We start from the raw sequence: 21,936 nt of genomic DNA on the forward strand, positions 1-21,936 counted from the left end.
CCTGCACCCTATTTTTTCAAAAATTTCTTAATCCCACACCCACACCCAAATCCGGAAATGCACCCATCCTTCATAGTTGCTCATCCCTCCGGGTGTAGTGGCGGAGCCACGTTCAGTCCAAAGTGTTCCTAGGAACACCCTGACCTGAAAAAAAAAATTATATATAATAATTTAAAATTTTTTATTTGTTTACCCTTAAAAAAGAAAAAAATTAGGAACACCCTCAAATAAAATAAAATAATATATATATATATATATATTTATATATTTGTTCTACTTTCAAGAAAAAAAAAAGCCCAAAATAAATTTTGAACTAAAATCTGAAAAAAAAAAAAAATTGTAATAGAGTGAGCCCACTAGGGAAAAAAAGCCCAACATCAAACAAACAGATTACAGATGGTAGCAAACCCATGAATTCTCAACCAAAAAAACAAACAAACAAACAAACAAACAAACCAAAACCCAATATATGCGTCCAATTCATCAAGTAAAGCAAAAACTGAAATCAGAAACCTAACCAAAAAAAAAAAAAAAAACCCTCATCAACCATCGACAACAACAACCAACGGACGGCGCGAGCTCCAAAGCACATCGATCATCAGTGATCATGCTTCAAACTCGAGCTCCAGAGCACATTGGGCATCGAAGATCGGAGATCGGTCAGATTGGATCAGAGATCAGTCACGCCTCAACATGTTGCCCGATGGCGCCGCCTCTCAACTCAGCCTCAGGCATCCCTGCTCTCTCAACCTCAAGGTATTTCATCTTTTTCTCTCTTTAGTCTCTTACATATACAGGTTAATGGGTTAATGAGTATGGGTTTCTCTCTTAGACTCTCTGTCTCTCTCTCTTTCTTTATTTGAAGATTGAAAGCAAATGAGACTCTCTCTCTCTCTCTTTGAGACTATATCTGATTGCTTAGTTTTACCTTATCACTTTATTAATATTTGCCCCTGTTTTTGGCTTTATCCATTGGTATTGGTGTTGTTGAGATAAAATTAATTGTCTTTTAGCGTATTGTGATTTGTGATTGTGAATTTATTTGATTGGCTCTTGTGATTGGTGGCCATGGGGCTTGTTTGTTGAGTGGGGGGTAGATGGGGGCATGGGGTCTGGGTAGAATATTTGAATTGGGGGAAGTAAATGCACATGGGTTGTGTGCTAGTACAACTAATAAATAATAATTTAATTAATGAATAATTAATTGGAGGAAGCAACTAATAAACAATAATTAATAATTTAATTAACCAATACATTATAAAAGATAAACAAATTAAATTATGTTAGACTAAACAACAATTAATAATTTTATAATTAATGAAACAACAATATAACAAATTATAATTTATAAAAGACAAACAAATTAATGAAACAACTAAACAATAATAATTAATAATTTTATTAATATTTCAAATGAATTTATAGTTTATTGTTTATTCTTTTGCTAGAATTATGTATTTGCATGTTTTTTATTGTTATTGTTGTCAATATATGAATTTTTCTTTTTATTAGATTGTGTAATTTATCTTTCTTAAAGAACATCCTAAGAAAATTTTTTGAAACCGCCAATATCCAGGTGGAGACCACTTTATGGCTGGCACAAATGGATGGGTAAAAAATTTCCTATGGAGGGCTTGTTCTAATAAAAAATTTCCTATGGAGGGCTTGTTCTAATATCTTGCCAACCCACGACAACTTACACAAAAAATAGTTGCAAATAGAGCCTCTCTGTATGGTGTGCCACCAACATCGAGAAACGGTATGCCATGCTCTTTGGGAATGCCCCTTGGCTTGTAATGTGTGGGGACTGGTCAGTGGCAAGATTCAGAAAAGCAAGGCCTATGCAACAGATATTTTCCTTTTACGCGAAGCATGTTGGAGAGGCTACCAAAAGACGAGATGGAGCGGTGGACGACTGCTGCATGGGCAATATGAAGGGCACATAACAAGTTTTGTTTTGAGGACTTCCAACCTAGACCTGAAACCAACATTCGCGAGGTCCATTTTGCACGAATATCAAAAGTCAGTGACAAACCAACGTACACATTAGTTGTCCCCGGTGTCAGGCTAGTATGTATAGCCTTGGAGCACATTAGGACTCTTACACCTTTGTACTTTATCTCATTATTTTAATACAAATTCGACCTTTACAGTAAAAAAAAAAAAAAAAAAAAGGGGTGGAAAGGAGGAAACTTCGAGGTTAAGGGATATAGCATCATAGCTTGTCAAGAAAAAAACAGAGGGTGAAAGAAATTGTACCGTCTTTAACCTTTCATGGTCAAAAGTGTCTCATACACACTGCTTTCTTCTATTTCGTTTTGCTTTTTTCTAAAAGCACCCGCCCCCAGTTAAGTTTATAGTCTATTATAAAAACCAAAAGTCTTTCTATGTCCGACCAAGGAGAGGGTCCAGCGATAGGGATCGATCTGGGAACGACGTACTCGTGCGTGGCAGTGTGGCAAAATGAAAAGAGTAGAGATAATAGTTAATGATCAGGGTAACAGGACCACCCTCCTATGTTGCTTTCACTCCGATAGAGCGCTTGGTAGGTGATGCCGCCAAGATCCAGGTCGCCAGGAACCCCACCAACTCCATCTTCGGTAATCTCTAAAGTTTTTTTCTTTTTTTTTTTTCTTTTTTTGAGTGTTATTCTTAAGCACTTAGTGTTATACTCCCCCATTAATAATAACTAGTTGCTAACCCGTGCGATGCACGGGATAATTTTTATATATTTGGCTCAAAGCATATTATAATTTTTTTTAACCCATAATAGTACAGAATGTTAAAGCAAGAGCAAAATGGGGGAAAATATAAGGAGAATACAAATTGACTAAAAAAGGGATGAGAATCTTAACAAATTTAAGTTAAGAATAAGCAGTTGCCAATGTAAATCCTTCAATTTAAGAACTTTCATGGCCTTACAATTAATGCCCAAAAACCAAGTCTTGTCTGGTTGAAAATAGCTACGGAATAAAAAAAAAAATTTAAAAAGGGGGGCTCTCTCCTTTTCTTCTAACCTCAAGTGTCAAGCAAGGATCATAGGATGGATTATGGGCAATAATAAAAGTCCACAACACAAATTTGGGTAAAAGAAACCACCTGCAACATTTAACATTCTGTGAGGCAAAAGATATGACAATCCAACTACAAATTTGAGTTAAAAAATTAATTGCAAGTAATATAGAAAAGCATGATTCCAATCCAAAATTTGGATTCTAAAACAGTAATAGGTTCAGGAACAAAATATGATCCAACTCAGATTTTCAACAAAGATGAAAAAATTGATGTGTAACCCCAAAGTCTTAGGGCATAAAGTTCAACTTAAGCAATCTATATATTAAACTCTAGGAGTTTAAACTTTCTTTTTCAGTTTTAGATGTCTTTGTGATTCTCATTAAAAAAAAAAAAGCTTTAAATGTAAATAATCACCCTTTCATCAACATGTTTAATATAAACACAGGCTAGGGAAAAAAACCATAACCAAAAAAGAAAAAAAGAAAAGAAAAAAGAAGAGAATCCTATAGAGTTGAGAAGAAACTATACAATGTATAAAAGGAATTGAAATGGAACAGAGCTGATATTGTACAAAATTACAACAGAAATTGCTATGATAAGCCTAAAGACTGAGCTAACCTACATTTTTTTTATAAGTAAGATACACATACATTGGCTGGATCTTGAACCCAAGACCTCACCATCTACTTTGCTCTTACTAACATACAAGCAGGTTTAGAACACAAAGAGCCTCCACAAAGCTGATCAAACTTGCTCTCCAAAATTCTTCACAGGTTTGATACCCAATAAATTAAATCAAAACCAACCAACCAAAATACAGAAAACTAAATCCTACGAAATGCAAAATTAAAAATATTTTTGTTAGTGTTCATATATTTTGATGAAGATTAAGTCTTTCAAACATGGAAGACTCATAGCTTGTCTACAATTATATGGATAACAACAAATAGAATCCAAAATATATTTAAAACCTTATTCAGAAGTTTTGAATTAAAAAAACACAAATTAGTAAACCAAAGTGCTAAACTGGACCCAAAAACCACAATTTCACTCCTACTAACAAATAAATAAAGAGAACAGGTTCGGGATGAAATCCTAAATTAAATTAAAACCTCAAAACACAAAGAGACAAAGCATAGGTAGAATTTGATCTTCTATGGTGTTCCCCTGGGAAAAACAAAAAAGAACAAAGAGGAAACATATTAGCAATTGAAATCTATAATTGCAGCAAACCCTAATTAGGAACCCCAAAATCCCAAAACTAATAAAAACCCCAAATCAATCCTTTAGCCTCAAAGTCATCTTGATTTCGTCCTAATTCAAGAATGTTCAAAAACTATGGAAACAAAAACCACAAATTAATTATAAGCAAATAGATTAGGACAACAGCAACAAAAAAGGAAGAAGATAAGGAAGATTGAGGATTCAAGGTGATCTTACCAAGGAGTTCTTGAGAAACACCAAAATTATTGAATTCCTCTTTGTTCAATAATTTTAGCGGTGTGTAAAAAGAGGTTTAGGGTTTTATCGGGGAACTTACACAAAGGATAGTATATAATAGAAAAATTAGCACGAACGATCAATGTTGGTGATGATGATTCAGTGGCTACGTGATTGACCTGTCAATGAAATATGCAAGAAGCAAAGAATTAATTTAGATAATAGCAGTGATTCAACAAAAAAAAAAAGAAAAGAAAAGAACGTAATTGGGCTAATTATTACTCTGATCTCCCATCTGCAATGAACACAAAGGAAGGAAAAACAATAAGAATTTAGAAAAGCAAAGCAGACAAAACGTTCACTTATATAGGCTCACCATCTCGTCCAGCGGCAAGCTCTTCAGCCTGACAAACACAGTAGAACATATGTTAAAAAAACCATGTTAAAATAAGTCAAAGAACCTCCTGGTGGACATGACACCATTATGATCTATATTTTTAAGAGAAACAAAAAAATAATAATAATAACAAAAGGAGCAAACGACTTCACAGTGCAAAAAATCTGATTTTGGAAGGATTGGAAAAAGGGAAATAAAAAGACTTCACAGTTGACCAATAGTCTAAAGTAAATCTCAGTATATGACTTCCTCTCTCACGCAGTCGATAATGGAGAACATTTTGCAGTTATAAATGAAAAATAGAAATCAATTCTATGGAGTAACACATCCCAAAGGAAAATTGCCCTTTACTGTAGAGTTGTATGTTTTGCCATGAACAAAAACAAATCAGAGGTTGAAAGGGTAGAGAAGAGAGATGAGGGAGAGAAATAGAGAACAAAGAGGCGGTGTGTAAGAAGAGGTTTAGGGTTTGGGGAAGGAGAACAAAAATTTGGGTTTTTTTTTTTTTTTTTTTTTTTTTTTTTTAATAATGCTGATGATTTAAAAAAAAATGATGACGTGGATTAGAAAATAAAAATAATTTTTTAATTTTTTTTAAATGGCGATGATGTGGAAAATTGTGGAAGCTTGAAAAGCTTCGGTTTTATATATATATATATAGATAAGGTTATTCGTGAAAATAACTTTGATCACATATACTGTTAGCTCATCGCATGAAAATAATAATTCCACATATAACATTAAAAAAATTCCACATATAAAAATTCAAAAGTTATATGTGGAATTATTATTTAGAAAAAGTTATATTTGGAATTTTGATCCCTTAGAATACACAAAATTCAGACATCTAATTTGATCCCTTAGAATAAATTGAGAAAATAAATCAATCTAAAAGTTTTAATAGTATATTTTTTTTTTTTGGTATTCTTGTTAGTAAGAGATTTATATATCAGAGATCAAAATAAAAAAAATAAGTAAGAGATTTATCTAAATATACAAAATTCAGATCATGAGCGGTACAAAATGAAAACTGAAAACTGAACAGTACAAAATTTAGTAAGAGATTTATATTCTTAAATACTGCTTATTTTGTTGAAAACTAAAAACTTATTATTGAAAGTACTGTAGCAAAGTAGTTTATAAGTTAGCTGATTTTTTAGGCTGAAAGTACTGTAACTTCAGCTGAATAGTAACGTGAACAGTACAAAATAATTCATCTGTGTTTTTCATCTTTTTGTGGGGTTTGTAAACAATATTGTGGAACTCAGTTAATTTTCAACCAAACGTGCAAAACATGGACGCAAAATGCTATCCAAACACTCACCTAATTTGACTTGTTAGAATAAATTGAGAAAAAAAAAAAAATCAATCTAAAACTTTTAAGAGTATAATTGCAATTTAAAAAAAAAAAAATTATTCTTCAAAGTATTTAAAATTTGGGTTTATATTTTATAACCAAAGTTCAAAACATTGAAGAGATAGAGAGAGGATGCTTCAGCCTTTAGGGATTTAGTCTAGTATAAGGGCATTAAGTTTTTTAAAAATATATTAATTTATGTAATTATGGGGCCCAATAATTGAATTTCCATGAGAAAAGACAAAAAGAAATGTTAAATTACTACAAATTTTACTACAAAATGCTAATAATTTGATATGGTAAGAATGTGATTAGTGCCACTTGAAAAAGTAATAAATAATTATATAAATTGATTTTTTTTTGTGATGGTGATATATCATCTTATAAGACTAATATAGTAAAATTTGCAATATAAGTAAAATTACTCAACAAGAAAAGAGACATAAATAGTGAAATGGGGGAAAATAATGAAAAAGAAAAGAAACTAGAAAAATGGATGAAATCCTAAGACAAATAAAAGCTACTTTAAAAGAATAGTAAAGTAGGTGAAAAAGTTAGGTTATATTTGGTAACAATTTTTGTACTCTATTTTCAAAAACTTGTTTTTGGGAATATAAAGATTTTTTTTTTTAATACTTTTGAAATCAAAAACATCTTTGATTAGTTGAAATTAAAAAAAAAAAATAGTTTTTGGAAGAAAAAAAAATAGAAAATACTATAATATGTTGTTACTAGAATTTGAACTCTAACACCAACTCATTAAATAAGATAAATTCATTAAATAAAATCCGTGTTTTCATTGACTTTTAAAAAATAGAAACTGAAAACAACTTTTTACATGTTTTCAGTTTCCTTCACAAATTGAGTTTTGAGAAAAGTTTTTGTTTTCTGTTCATTTTGGGTTACCAAACAAGTTCTTTAGTCTCAAAAATAGAAAATTGTTTTTAGAAACAGAAAATAGGGGGAAAAAATAGTTACCAAACATACTCTTATATTCTTTGATATGTGAGGGAAGGTTTTTTTTTTATTTTTTTTTATTATTATTTTTTTTTTATGTTGTTATCATTGTCTGTTTTTCTGGAGTGGGAGTCGTTTATTTTCTATTTCTAACCGTGTTAGGGAGTCAAACTACTTAAGTGCAGAAGAAATTGAATGAGTGGCAATTGGCCCCTCTCACCCCTAGCTCCACCTGGTCTCATTCTAATATATTAATTTATTTTTTATAATTAGAAATAATATCAAACTATATTAGTTTAAATTAATTAAAATTCACCATTTTTTTTATAATAAACAAATGGTACAACAAATTTCAATTAAATTAGGTTTGATTTTTTTTTTTTTTATAAATTATCTAATTAAATTTTATTTATTAGTACTTATTGAATTAATATGTATCATATATAAATAACCTTTCCCCTAGAGCATAGAGATAACTAGTACCCTAAAACTAAACAAATTATAATTTTAGGTTTAATAATTTCTAATTAAATTAGGAAAGATTCTTTCCACAAATTCTCTAATTTAACTTGTTATTTATTAATAGTACTTTTTTATTATTGAATATTAACAGTACTTATTAATTGAATGTCTAGTATATAAAATTTTTTTATCAAACTTTTCCATGCATTAATTGATCAGATTAGTGAATAATTTAAAGCAAAAATGGAACTTATTTTCCGGACGTTTCTAATTATTCCTTTTACAAAATTAGTTTACACTCAAATATTAGCCAAAAGATGCAGGGGTTATTCAACTTAATCATTGTAATATGTTTGGACGAGCTTATTATTTTTTGCCTTTTATTTTATTTGAAATTAAATTACATAAAAATATATCTATACTTCTGTTTTTTAATAAAAATATAACTTTACTTTTTCTTCAAATGATAAATATATTACTATACTTTACCTAATTAAATATGTTAAAAAAAAAAATTCCTGGAAAAAAATGAACTTACGCGAATATCACAATGTTTTATAGCACTCATATTCACCATTTTATAGGCCACAATCTCATTCAAATTCTACCATGCATGGTGTTAAAAGTTATCAATTATGGACAGTTTTGGCTTTATTAATTGTAGTGAATATGGGCTTAATTAAAGTTTTTTGTTACAAATTTCGGGCATATAGTATCGATTTAAATTAAAAAATTTCTAGGTCATCAGCAAGAGCTTAAGCTGCCCATTTTTTATGTTTTCTAATTATACTTAAATATATATATATATATATGGACAAGAAATGAATAATTTATTTCTGCTCCTTATGCTTTATTGTTGTCAAATCATTTTTTAATTCCTTAAAATGGTATTGTCACGTAGATGCGAAGCGATTGATTGGTAGGAGATTCAGCGATCCTTTAGTTCAGGAAGATATCAAGCTTTGGCCTTTCAAGGTCGTTTGTGGTCTTGATGACAAACCTATGATCGTTGTCAACTATAAGGGCGAAGAGAAGAACTTTTCTGCGGAGGAAATCTCATCTATGGTCCTTAGAATGATGCGTGAGATTGCTGAAGCCTACCTGGGCACAACTGTGAAGAATGCAGTTGTTACTGTCCCCGCCTACTTCAATGACTCCCAGCGTAAGGCTACAAAGGATGCCGGAAGCATTGCAGGCCTAAATGTCCTGCGTATAATCAATGAACCAACTGCTGCAGCCATTGCTTATGGTCTAGACAAGATTGAAGATAGTAATGGGAAGAGAAATGTGTTGATTTTTGATTTGGGTGGTGGTACTGCAGATGTCTCACTACTTACGATTGAAAAGGGTGTCTTCCAAGTGAAGGCCGTTGCTGGAGACACTCACCTTGGAGGCGAGGACTTTGATAACCGAGTGGTAAAGCACTTTGTTGAAATATTTAAGAGGCAACACAAGGTGGACATTAGTGGGAATTCCCGAGCTCTTAGGAGGTTGAGAACTGCCTGTGAGAAGGCAAAGAGGATTCTTTCTTCTGCAATTGATACTTCCATTGAAGTTGATTCTTTGTGTAATGGTATTGATTTCTTTTCAACTATTACCCGTGCCAAATTTGCAGAACTCAATATGGATTTATTCAGGAAGTGCATCGCTATTGTGGAGAAGTGCTTGACTGATGCTAATATGGATAAGAGCTGCGTCCATGATGTTGTTCTTTCGGGTGGTTCTTCCCGAATTCCCAAGGTGCAGCAGTTGTTGCAAGACTTCTTCGATGGGAAGGAGCTTTGCAAGAGCCTTCATCCGGATGAGGCTATAGCTTATGGAGCAGCTCTTCAAGCTGCGATCTTGACCAATATGAGAAATGAGAAACTGCAAGACATTGTGCTCTTAGATGTCACCCCTCTTTCCCTTGGTGTAAAAGCTAATGGAATGGATATGAATATTATGATTCCAAGGAATACCGCCATTCCTACTGAGAAGAAGAGGTACTACACCACTGGCGCTGACAACCAAACTTCTGTAGTGATCTCTGTTTACGAGGGTGAAAGAGCAAGAACTTGTGATAACAACTTGTTGGGACGATTTAAGCTTCCTAATATTCCTCCAGCACCCAAGGGTGTTGTTAAAATAAACGTTTGTTTTAACATTGACACTAACGGTATCTTGAATGTTTCTGCTAAGGAGATGACCACTGGTGTAATGAGGAATATCACCATCACTAATGATGAGTCAAGACTGTCCAACGAAGAGATTGACAGGATGGTCCAGGATGCAGAGATATACAAGGCCGAAGATGATGAACACAGGAAGAAGGTCAACGCTAAAAATGCTTTGGAGAAGTATACCTACAACCTGAGGAATACTATCAATAATGAGAAGATTGGTGCCAAGGGTGCCAAGCTTTCCCGTAAAGATAAGAAAAAAATTAAAGCTGCTATTCAACCGGTGATTGAGTGGTTAGATGGCCTCCAGCTCGTGGATTCAGAAGAGTATGCGGACAAGCTGGAAACGCTCAAGGGCATCTGCAATCCCATCATGGAGAGAATTTATAGATTAAATTGAGCAGAACCTCTCAACGGTGCAGCATATGTAAGGGTGCAAACCAGGTTACTAGTGTGACTATTTCGACTTTGTTTGTCCAAACCTTTAACTCGATTATTTTCTTGCTAGTTATTAGTAACTAGTCGTGGACCCGCGCGTTGCGCGTGATAAATTTGTTTATGATAGTGTTCTTATTATATATTATTAATTATTAATATTTTTCTATGTATTACCGCTCAAGCTGCATTTAATATATTTAACCAATATATTGCAGGATTCATGGTGATTGGAGGTTTTGGTGATGGAATTAATTTTGTATTATTAGAGATTTTTATTCGGAATAGAATGAGGAAATTTTATTGTAGATTTTTATTTTGAAAACAAAATTTTTACCATACTTGGTTGGCTAATTTGTACATTTCCAAGTCAATTGAGCACATTTTTCATGTAACATGTAGTTCTTCGTTTCCGTAATGGTAAGGGCATTCATGATCCCAATGACCTACTTCATTTTTCTTGCATGCTTGGTTTTTTTGGGATACGAAATATGTTTGTTCCAAAAGTTGTATGTCGAAGGATTTGTCAATAGTTTTGCAGCAATTATTTTCCATCTGGTTGGTTTAGAATTAATTGCAATATTGAATCCATGAAGTCAGTTTTTTTTTTCCAAAAATATAACAATGACTCTAGAACAGTGCACAAATTCATTAGATAAATTTAATAAAAAGAGAAAATATAGGACTACAATATTTTGTGACACAATTTTGAATGTGATAGATTGTGATTAGTAGAGAAAAAGTAGTTCATGTGAAAGTAATAGACATCAGTTGTGAATTCAAAACTGTGTATCTCACTTTGATGTTGCCAAAAAATTTTGGCGATTGTCTTCCAAAATTGGTAAATATTTCGAGCAATAATTCTGTAGGTAGTTCATGTTGTATGCTCATTTTCGTGATTGTGTAGAGTGTATTTTAATGATATTTTTGGTTTGTATTTTTGAAGTTGTTTAGGATTGTAATTTATAGTGTTTTGCTTGTTTTATGGATGAGTGATTGTTTAAGTTATTAGCAATTATTATTATTATTATTTTTTTGGGTGAATAGAAGCCTTTCATATACCCTCCACTATAAAGCTTAAATCTTATAGTATTGAATATATATTTCGATTGTAACTTACGTTTAATGTTCTCCTCCATAAAGTGTATCATTATTGAGATGTCTTGATTTGAATTGATTTGTGATGCATAATTTTCATCTGCCAACCTAGCAATGTCTTAAACAATTTTATAGAGTTTTCATTAGCAATCACATATTCCATGTATCTAAATGATCAGCAAATGATGAGGGTAGCAAATAAATTAACACGTGTCAGTTACTTTCATTAATTGTAAAATAACAGTTGTGGGCAACCGAATAGTTCTATATCTTTTGCATAACATAGTAGTAAATTTTAGATTGAACATGTAAACTATTCAATAAATAGCTTTGACTTTATCTTAACAAACTTGTGCCATACACACACAACTTTGTTTTTTATTCTTTAAAGCAGTGTAGAGAAGGTGAGAAGTTAATATGACCCCATGATTCTATTTCTAAGATATCACCATATCACAACCAGCATGAGTTTGTTTTATAGTTGAATAACAATTCTTATCCTTAATAATTAATTAGTATTAATTTTATTTGATAAAAAAGTATAAAATTATATCACTAATAATTGTATACAACTATATATCACTAACTTAAATCAGATATCTATTGATGACAGTGCAAGCATTGAATATTGCAAGAAGAAAGAAAAAAAAAAGAGCCGTCCAAACATAAACCCTGCATAAGTTGTATATATAAATAAATTATTAATAATTTTGAAATAGCTGAAAATTAATTAATATCCAGATCAATTACTGAAGACAAAAGAAGAACAACTCCATATCTCGTTTTGGAAGGAATGATTTCTTTGTAGTCCACAACTTAAACATTAGATTTGAAACCTCTTAGAACAATTAAATTAAAAGGAAAATGAAAAAGAAATCAATTGGAGGAGTAATTGTTCTTTTAGTGCCTTCCTTTTCACCATATTCTTTGGAGATAAAAGAACTCCATATGAACCGGCTTTTAGAGGATAAAAGTTAAAGGCCCCATGAGAAAAAGAATTTTTATAACAGGATTTAGTCATAAAGAAGAATGATAAAAGAAATCAAATAAACAAAACAAACTGAAAAGTACTTTTCCAACACTAAAGAATTCTTAGTTCACATTGGCATAAAGGTCAATATAATAAATCCATCACTAACCCCATACATACCTTGACTAATTTCTAGAGCACCAATGTATAGGTTGAGAAGACAGACGTTGAAGTAGCATGTGAGGGATGTTCTAATGCTAATAACATAAAAACGCTTGCAAAGTGACTTGAGTTTCTTGAATTCACAAATTCTTAAAATTGAAACCATGAACATCAAACCATGTCTAAACCAAAGACCATGATAAACACAATTATGCAGAAAAATTACTGCAGAAAATTCAAGCACCAGGAATCTTGTGCTGTAAGAGTAGCTAGGATGTGCATATATGCTAACAGTGCTGGTGATAGTGAATTGCATCTCAAAATATTATATAATTTCTCAAACCAAATACATAACTGATTCACATCTAACCCGTTTATGAATCCAAAAGTTCAATTCCAACAATAAATGGTTAGCAAAGAAGTTTAGATCTACCCTCTACCTCAGCTAAAAGCAATTCGTTAACAACTTCCTAGGCAGCAGGTCCATTAAGATTGTATTCAGCACCTATTTTGGTATCCACACCCACAACAGTACCAATATGCCAAATCTAGATCACATCTTGAACTGAGCAAATGAAAAATGAACAAAAGGAAAAAAAAAAAAAAAAGTGACAATTGCAAAATAAGAACAAATCATTATTTTGTTAATGTTCACCTTCACAACACATTTAGAGCAAAACATTACTCATTGTAATGTTACCAATGTTGAAAAGCAATTGGTTAACAACTTCCTAGGCAGCAGGTCCATTAAGATTGTATTCAGCACTTGTTTCGGTATCCACACCCACAACAATACCAACATGCCAAATCTAGATCACATCTTGCACTGAGCAAATGAAAAATGAACAAAAGAAAAAAAAAAAGTGACAATAGCAAAATAAGAACAAATCATTGAGAGCAAAACAATACTCATTTTAGTGTCACCAATGTTAATCACATTAGCACATTGATGATTGAACATACGGTAGTCCCAAAGCGGAACAGTTTCATCACTACCGCCGGAATAAACCATGTCTAAACCAAAGACCATAATAAACACAATTATGCAGAAAAATTGCAGCAGAAAATTCAAACACTAGGAATTCAGAGTCACACTAAATAAACAACGGAAGCAAACACCACAGCACTACACTAAGAACTCAGAGTCACACTAAGTTGTTGGAATCACACAGAATTTAAAATCCAGCAATCTAAAAACTCAAAACAAACAGACCCAAAAGAGGTAGAGCTCCAATTAAAAAACCTACCAGCAATGAAAAATTCAATACCCTAAAGCATGAAAGAGGCAGTAAGAAGGGGGAAAAAAAACATCAGGCAAAAGAATAGAGCACAAAAGGAACTGAGATTTAGAGATACCATAGCAGCTTCTATTAGTATTTATAGATATAGTGTGAAGAGAGGAAGACAGGAAGGAAGGAAGACAAAGAGGCTACCGTTAGAAAGGAGTGAGGCTGGCGTGTGAAACCGTAGAACAAAAGGTGGGGAAGGGGAAAGAACTAAAACGTGGGGAGAATGTGTAACTGTTGAAGGGGAAGGGGAAAGAACTAAAATGTAGGGAGAGGAAATTGAAACCGTGTAACAAACAGAAAAAGAAAAACAAAAGTTTAAAGCGTGAAAACAAAGGGTTTTACAAAGGATTTCAGCTAAAAAGACTTTGGGTTTGGGCTTTTTGGTGGAATTAAATTTTGAAGAAGTGGGCTTTATGGTAGAGATAGGGCTAGAATTTATTTTATATTTATCAGCATTTTAAAATTAATAAAAACTCTTTTAAAATTGTAGAACAAATTCATAAAAGAGGATGAAAATGACATGACTGCTGATGTGGCTCAACGTGAGCGTAGCAAAATTAAATACTACACTTTAGCTTTTAGTATTATATAGATTTGTCCTTGGTTGGAAATTTATTACTTAATTTATGGTTTGTCATTTTTATGTCCACTGATAAGGTTAAACCTCAACCTGTCTAGCTTGGATGTGGATTTATCCTCGTAAAAGCCACAGTTTGTTTGGATTTTAGAGTCTTAGATTAGATTAAGTAGCCATATGAATTGATAAAGGGTTAGCTCTGACTCTATTCATGGAAAGTGTTAGGTTCTAAAGTTTAGGATTTTATGTATTTAGAACTCTAATTTGTATTGTTAGCAAACCATGATCAAAACAATGTGTTTAGAAGTATTTAAGTCTAGCTCAAAGTTGTGTGTCTATGTAAAGTTGGAATCGAGTTAAAGCAGGAAAGGATTGTGCCTTTCGGCCTGGCTCGATCGATCGAAAGACGGGCTCGATCGATCGAAGCTCGGGCAGAATGTTTTTCTGCAGATTCGTCCAACTCAGCCCTAAGTGTTTTAAAATGTTTTTAGGGTTTCTTTTTTGTTCTAAGTATAAAAGACAAACCCTAGCCACGTTTTAGTGTTGTTCATATTTGCGATTTGTGTAAATCTCTTGTGAGATCTAGAGGAGCTTTCCTTTACACAAACTTAGGGTTTTCAAGGAGAAGATTTATCTATGTCTTGATGATCAATTCAGTTGCTGCTATTAAAACTTAAAGAAAACACAAGCGGGTGTGCTTGTAGTTGGTGGTGAATCCAAGAAAGAAGGAGTCCGTGGATTCGGAATTTGCACGTGGTCGTGTCAGTAAGTTCTACTAGTTGGTAGCAATAAGAAGTCGAGCGTGGGGGCTTGTAAGTCTTATTGTATGAACTTCAATTCTTTCAGGATAGTGGATTCAAGTTTATCTTGAGGATAGCTAGGTCAAATTCTCCTCAGATTTTTACCGGTTTAGTTTCCTGGGTGATCATATCTTGTGTTATTTATTTTCTGCTACTTTGCATGATTTGATCTTTTATATTGTGATAATCTAGACTTGTTTAATTGGACTAAGTAACAACTTGGCTAATTACCTAGGTTTAATCAATTGTTTAAGGGGTCTAAAAACTATCAAAGAGGATAAATTGCCCCTGTTACGTAGCCATTGTGAAATGTATCATGGCCCTAAATTCACATTGAGAAAAAAAAATGATTTAAAGATATGAAAAATTTGGTAAATTCCTTAAGACAAATTCCTTGAGACAAATTAAGGGCGGTATTTCAATGTAAGTTAGTTAGGGTTTAAAGAGTGTAAAAGTCTTTTACAACAAGCAAGCTCTCTCAAGTAAGTTCTAGATTGCTTGACTGCTCGAGCGATCATTATTCAAGAAACAAAAATTTCATGTTGTTGGGGATATTATACAAATTAATGATGGAAGAAAAATGTCAATAGTAAAGACAAACAGAAAATAGATAATTTGGAGGCACAATATCATTTTCCTTAGACAATATTTGCCCCCACACTTTTGTTGCTAAAGGGTTATCGCAAACTTGTCTCCGGATACATCCAAGTTGTTGGGTTCTACAGATAGCAATTCTAGAGAATGACTAAAGGATTTCTTGTATTTTTTTTGTAACTTACTATTTTGTGTTTCTTTTTAAGTAAACATAAACCTTTATTTATATCCATAGCGTTATATTTCACCAAAAAGCACGTATAAAGAGTTAAAATGTTTCATAAAACTATTCACAATGTTTAAAACATTTTCAAACATTCAGAACAATTATTGAAAATTCTGCAGAAAATTCAGTTTTACGAGTCTCGATCGATTGAGCATTCCTTTCGATCAATCGAATGCTCTTTTCTATCAATCGAACAAGAATCGAGTATCAATCGAACCAGGCCGAGACTCTAGAACAATTTTACTCATCTTTGATTGATCAAGGAAAGACTTCGACCGATCGAAAATACTGAATTTCGAATTTCACTTAGAAAATTCCAGAACTTGAATTTTCACTTTATAACTTTATGAAACAATATTCTTCGAACACAAATATCATTATTACAACATATTCATGTATATACCTACCAAGAGTGAATATTCAACCAGATGTGGATTTGAAATCACTTATAGTAGTAATCCAACTAGCATCTGAATAACCTTCCAACATAGTTGGAAATTTTGAATAAAAGAGTCCCAAACTAATGGTTTTTTATAAAATAACCAAGAACTCTACCAATTGCTTTCCAGTTGTTAAGGTACATTTTTTTTTTACACCTGATTTTATTTAAGCACCACCTATTTATTTTCAAAAACCACTTGTTAGTTTTTAGACCCCTTAAAACCACAATCAGATTAACCTAGGTAATTAGCCAAGTGATTACTTAGTTAAATTAACAAATCTAGGTTATCACAATCAAAAAATCATATCATGCATAGCAGCGGAAATATAAATAACACAAAAATATGATGACCCAAGAAACCACATTGGTAAAAACTTGGGAAGGATTTAACCTAGCTATCCTCAAGATAAACTTGAATCCACTATGAAAGAATCGAAGTTTTACAATAAGACTTAGACCACTAACATACTATTGCTACCCACTAGTAGAAACTTACTGACATGACCACGTGCAAGCTCCGAGACCATAAACTCCTTCTTTCTTTGGCCTTTGCAAAACAAATACACCCACGTTTGTGACTTTGAGATCCCGCTCAAAGGTTTAGCAACACAAACTCTCCTGTTTGTGACTCCAAGACCACCCTTGAAAGTTTAGATCATCAGCACCTTTGATGACTAGAGAAGGCAGCAACTTCTACAACACCAGATCTTGAGATTCTTCAAGTAATAACACTGGTAGAAGATATAAGAGAGCTTTTTAGGAACAAAACCCTAAATACAAAAGCGGCACACTTTTTTCTCTCTAAAAAGTCTTATAAAAACGTGCTTAAGGTTTCCTTTATATACTGGGAGAAGTAGATTAGAAACCCTAATCCTTAATAGGCTTGAACTACTGTTTGGGTTTAATTAAAATTCTGCAGATACGACTTTCAATCGATCAAGCCTGTCTTTCGATCGATCGAACCAGACAGATTATGAAATCTTCTTCCTGCAACTTGTATGTTCTTGAATCTTGACTTGAATCACCTTTAGCATTGTCTAATAACACCTATAGACTCTAGGATCTATATCTAGACAAGTTTGTGTTCACGATTTGTCAATTGTTCTAAACTTTTAGAACCTAACAATCTCCCCCTTTGGCAATTCATGACAAAACTTACATAAAATATGAAATGCTCAAATACAAGAACAACCCAATACAATAAAATGCCCAATTACATCACAAATCCCAATCTAAGACTTCCTAACCAAGAAGTTGCCAATAAGAGGTAGAAGGTCTTGATCAAAATGTACCTGTCTTTCCTAAAACACTCAACAAACACATCACCACATGGGTGGAAAGAAAGACATATAAACAATAATATGAAATAGAATATAAAAAACAAAAGTAAACTAACTCTCCCCTTAAGTTAGATACAGCAAAAAGTTTTTATATTTTCCCCATTTCAAAAACAATTTCAACTCCTCCTAAACAAAGCAAATAGGATTCCCACATTTCAACTATTTCTCCCCCTTTTTGTCACGTATTGACAAAGACAACTCATACAAAGAGAATCAGCCAACATACGCAACAAAATTCAAGAGAAAATAAAGAATTAAAGGAACACAAAACAATTCAACTCTATAAAAAATAGAGACAACTCCCCCTATAAAGAGCAAAGGTTAAAAACAAGCTTCTCCCCCTATAAAAATAGGAAAAATAAAACAAGTTTTGGGAAAAAATTTAGGAGGTGGGGAAAATAAAGACGCACAAACCAAACTTTAAAACTAAGTTGAGGATACACTTGAAGAAAAATATTCTCTTTTTCAATAAATGCTAACTTGACACTATATGATCCAAAACAGTTGCATGAGTAGAGAAAATATTTGCACATTGATTATCCATCATATCTCTTAAGAAAAAAAATTTCTGTAATTCACAAATAAAAATAGCATATACTAAAAAGTACATAGTTCAAAAAATTAATCAATCAATTTTTAAATCAAATTGAGTATCCAATTTAGCAAAGTATATGCATGTTATGTGTGAAAACAATGAGAGATATAACCGCAAAACTGCAAGATGGATACAAAAAACCAATGCAATACATGTGAATCCTAAACATAAATGATGCATGAAAAAAAATTTGGTCAAATACTTAAAAATTGAAAATTTTCAGTTTCGATTGATCATCGATCGAATGCCAATTGAGTTAGGCAGATCCAAACCAAAAATTTTTTATCGCAATTTCAATCAGTCAAGAGACAGGTTCGATCAATCGAAAATCTGGAAAAATCAAATTTTTGAAAAACAGAGTAATTTAATGTAGAAACTCCTTAAAGCACAATATTTCATGAATGAAATGCATGAGTATGAGATTAAAAGTTTTTCAAAAACACTTGAATTCAACCCAGATCTTCCAAAAACAAGTTTTTCAACCAATTTGTCTCCAAAACTCAAACATTAAAGACATTTTGCATCAAAATCCAGGAACATGTAATCTTAGATGGCCACAACAAGGTCACACACAATATAATGTACCAAGTTTAGCAAAGAGTAACTTGTGTAGTGTGTGCAACTAGCAAGGCCTTGAGATACATGTGAGGTGATATGTAAATAGAAATCAAGCACAATTTCTACAAAATTCAACACATAAATTTAAAAGAGACTATCACCAAAAGAGTTATATTATATAACTCCCACATCTCCTAGAAAATAAGCTTGCAATCATGTAAGTTTCTTGAATTACCTCATATTGTACACACCAATTTTATTTGATCAGAAACTTATTAAAATAGCCAGGATAATATACACACCAATTTTATTTGTTTGATTTAACATTAAGTCCAATAATGTACACACTAATTTTAATATTTAAACTGGGGCTACACCTTATGTTCTTTTTGTGCATATGCTACACTTTCTCGAGCACAAAATCTTACGATATGCACTAAGGTGTTCATGATTGGCTAGTAAACAGTGGTGAGATGGTTATTTATGCCTTTCTCAAAAGGTTCAAGTCCAACAGTCAAAGATATGTGACTTCAAGATCAAGACAAAGTGATCAAAAACTATAAACATCTTTCCCACACAACATGCACTACAAAGCTCAAACTAGTAAAGTGCAATAAAATAAGATCATCCAAGCTAAACAAGGTACATAAACATGTTATGTAAAGATAATATGGTCAATCCTTGATTATACATCCAAGATGTGAAATACAAAACACAAAAATCATTTTGGTAAAAAAAATTATGACCAAAAACAAAAAGCACACATTATGTTAAATGAACAATGCAAATGCAATGCATGACAATGCTTAACTAAGCTATAGAGGGTACACAAATAAGAAATATCAATTTCTTAATTAACCCTTGAGTACATGTACAAACTAGTACATATTCACACAAAATCAGAAATAGCTTAGCACTTATATAACACACACTATTCAAGTTTCTCCACAATGTCAAGCATGTTCTAAATCAAGAGAGAGATATCATAATTCATGTAATCCTCAAGAAAAATAAAACTAGACACAAAATAAAATATTTTTGTCTTTTTGAAATTTTTTAATGTTTTTGGATTTTTTTTAATAAAAAAAAAACCTAAAAAACAAAACAACCAAAAACAAAAAACAAAACATGTCCACAAACAATTGAAAGAATTAAATTAGGGACAAGTAAAACAACACTCACCTCAGAGAATCTTTTCTCACCCATATAGCACGAGTCTTCGGCTTTGTAGGTGAAAATCCATGTGAAGCAGAGTGTACTTGAGGGATTACATCAATCTTCTGAGAAAAATTGAAATCTTGCAAATTCCTTTCACAAGCCAACAAGCTTAAATTTTTCAAAAGCATATGAAATAATTTATTTGGACTTATGGTAGGAGAAATATCATCACTTTTCCTAGATTGAAATACAGAATATTTAAATTTTAATTTATGACAATTAGGACGAATGTAACAACAGACACCACAAAAGTCGCAGATAGGAACAAATTAAGGAACATTAGTACTCCTAACAGCAAATCTAGTCTTAGATTTCGATTTTTGCCTTAATAAAGAACAATCTGGTCTAATATGACCAACAACACCACAAAGGTGACAAGTAGGCACAAAAACAGATTTATTATGCTCTCTAACAATAGGTTTAGACATAGGTTTAGAAATATCAGCATCTACATTAGAACTTTTACCTTTGTCTAACCTAGCAAAATACTTTTCTTTATTATTCCTCTTGAAAGGAGGAATATAATCTTTCTCAGTTTTAGGCTTAAAAGAAACAGAAACACTTCTGTTATCAACAGCAAACTTGGTACTAGTCAAATTTTCAATTTTAGCTTTGGATTCAACTAACTCTTGTTCCAAACTTTTCATCTTCTCATCTTGAGAGGAAATTTGATTTCTCAAAAATTCATTCTTTTTATTAGATTCATCTAATCTAACAACCAATTCCTCTTTTTCAAGATTAGCCAATTTTAACTCTTCCTTGAATTTCTTAGCAATTTTCATAGATTTCAATAATTCCTTACGAAGAGTTTCACAAGCATCAATAAAATCAACAGAAGCATGAGCAGAAACATGATCAGTAAGACACTTCAAATTATCCATCACAACAGGGGTCAAGGATCAGCTCTTAGATCAAAAGATTTAAAACAAAAGAGTTACTCGCTTTGATACCATTTGTTAGTTTTTAGATCCCTTAAAACCATAATCAGATTAACCTAGGTAATTAGCCAAGTGATTACTTAGTCAAATTAACAAATCTAGGTTATCACAATCAAACAATTATATCATGCATAGAAACGGAAATATAAATAACACAAAGATATGATGACCCAAGAAACCACACTGATAAAAACCTGGGGAGGATTTAACCTAACTATCCTCAAGGTAAACCTGAATCCACTATGAAAGAATCGAAATTTTACAATAGGACTTAGACCACTAACATCTTATTGCTACCCACCAGTAGAAACTTACTAACACGATCACGTGTAAGCTCCGAGACCATGGACTCCTTATTTCTTTGGCCTTTGTAAAACACAAACACCCACGTTTGTGACTTTGAAATCCCACTCAAACGTTTAGCAACATAAACTCTCCTGTTTGTGACTCCAAGACCACCTTTGAAGGTTTAGATCATCAGCACCTTTGATGACTAGAGAAGGCAGCAACTTCTGCAATACTGGATCTTGAGATTCTTCAAGTAATAACACCGGTAGAAGATATAAGAGAGCTTTTTAGGAATAAAGCCCTAAATACAAAAGAGGCACACTCTTTTCTCTCTAAAAAGTCTTATAAAAATTTGCTTAGGGTTTCTTTTATATACTGGAAGAAGTAGACTAGAAACCCTAATCCTTAATAGGCTTGAACTGTTGTTTGGGTTTAATTAAAATTTTGTAGATACGACTTTCGATCGATCGAGCCTGTCTTTCGATCGATCGAACCAGATAGATTATGAAATCTTCTTCCTGCAACTTGTCTAATAATACCTATAGACTCTAAGATCTATATCTAGACAAGTTTGTGTTCACGATTTGCCAATTGTTCTAAATTTTTAGAACCTAACAAT

The 21,936-nt window shown here is 32.3% G+C and overlaps 1 pseudogene across 1 annotated transcript; it reads left to right on the forward strand.

Annotated features, from left to right (window-relative positions):
- The first annotated feature begins 2,387 nt into the window (after positions 1–2,387).
- Positions 2,388–10,390, forward strand: LOC115957460 (annotated as a pseudogene). Its single transcript, XR_004084364.1, has 2 exons — positions 2,388–2,600; positions 8,530–10,390. The product of XR_004084364.1 is annotated as a heat shock cognate 70 kDa protein-like (transcript).
- The last annotated feature ends 11,546 nt before the right edge of the window (positions 10,391–21,936 follow it).

The sequence above is a fragment of the Quercus lobata genome, chromosome 8, assembly GCF_001633185.2.
Source record: "Quercus lobata isolate SW786 chromosome 8, ValleyOak3.0 Primary Assembly, whole genome shotgun sequence".
NCBI lineage: Eukaryota > Viridiplantae > Streptophyta > Magnoliopsida > Fagales > Fagaceae > Quercus > Quercus lobata.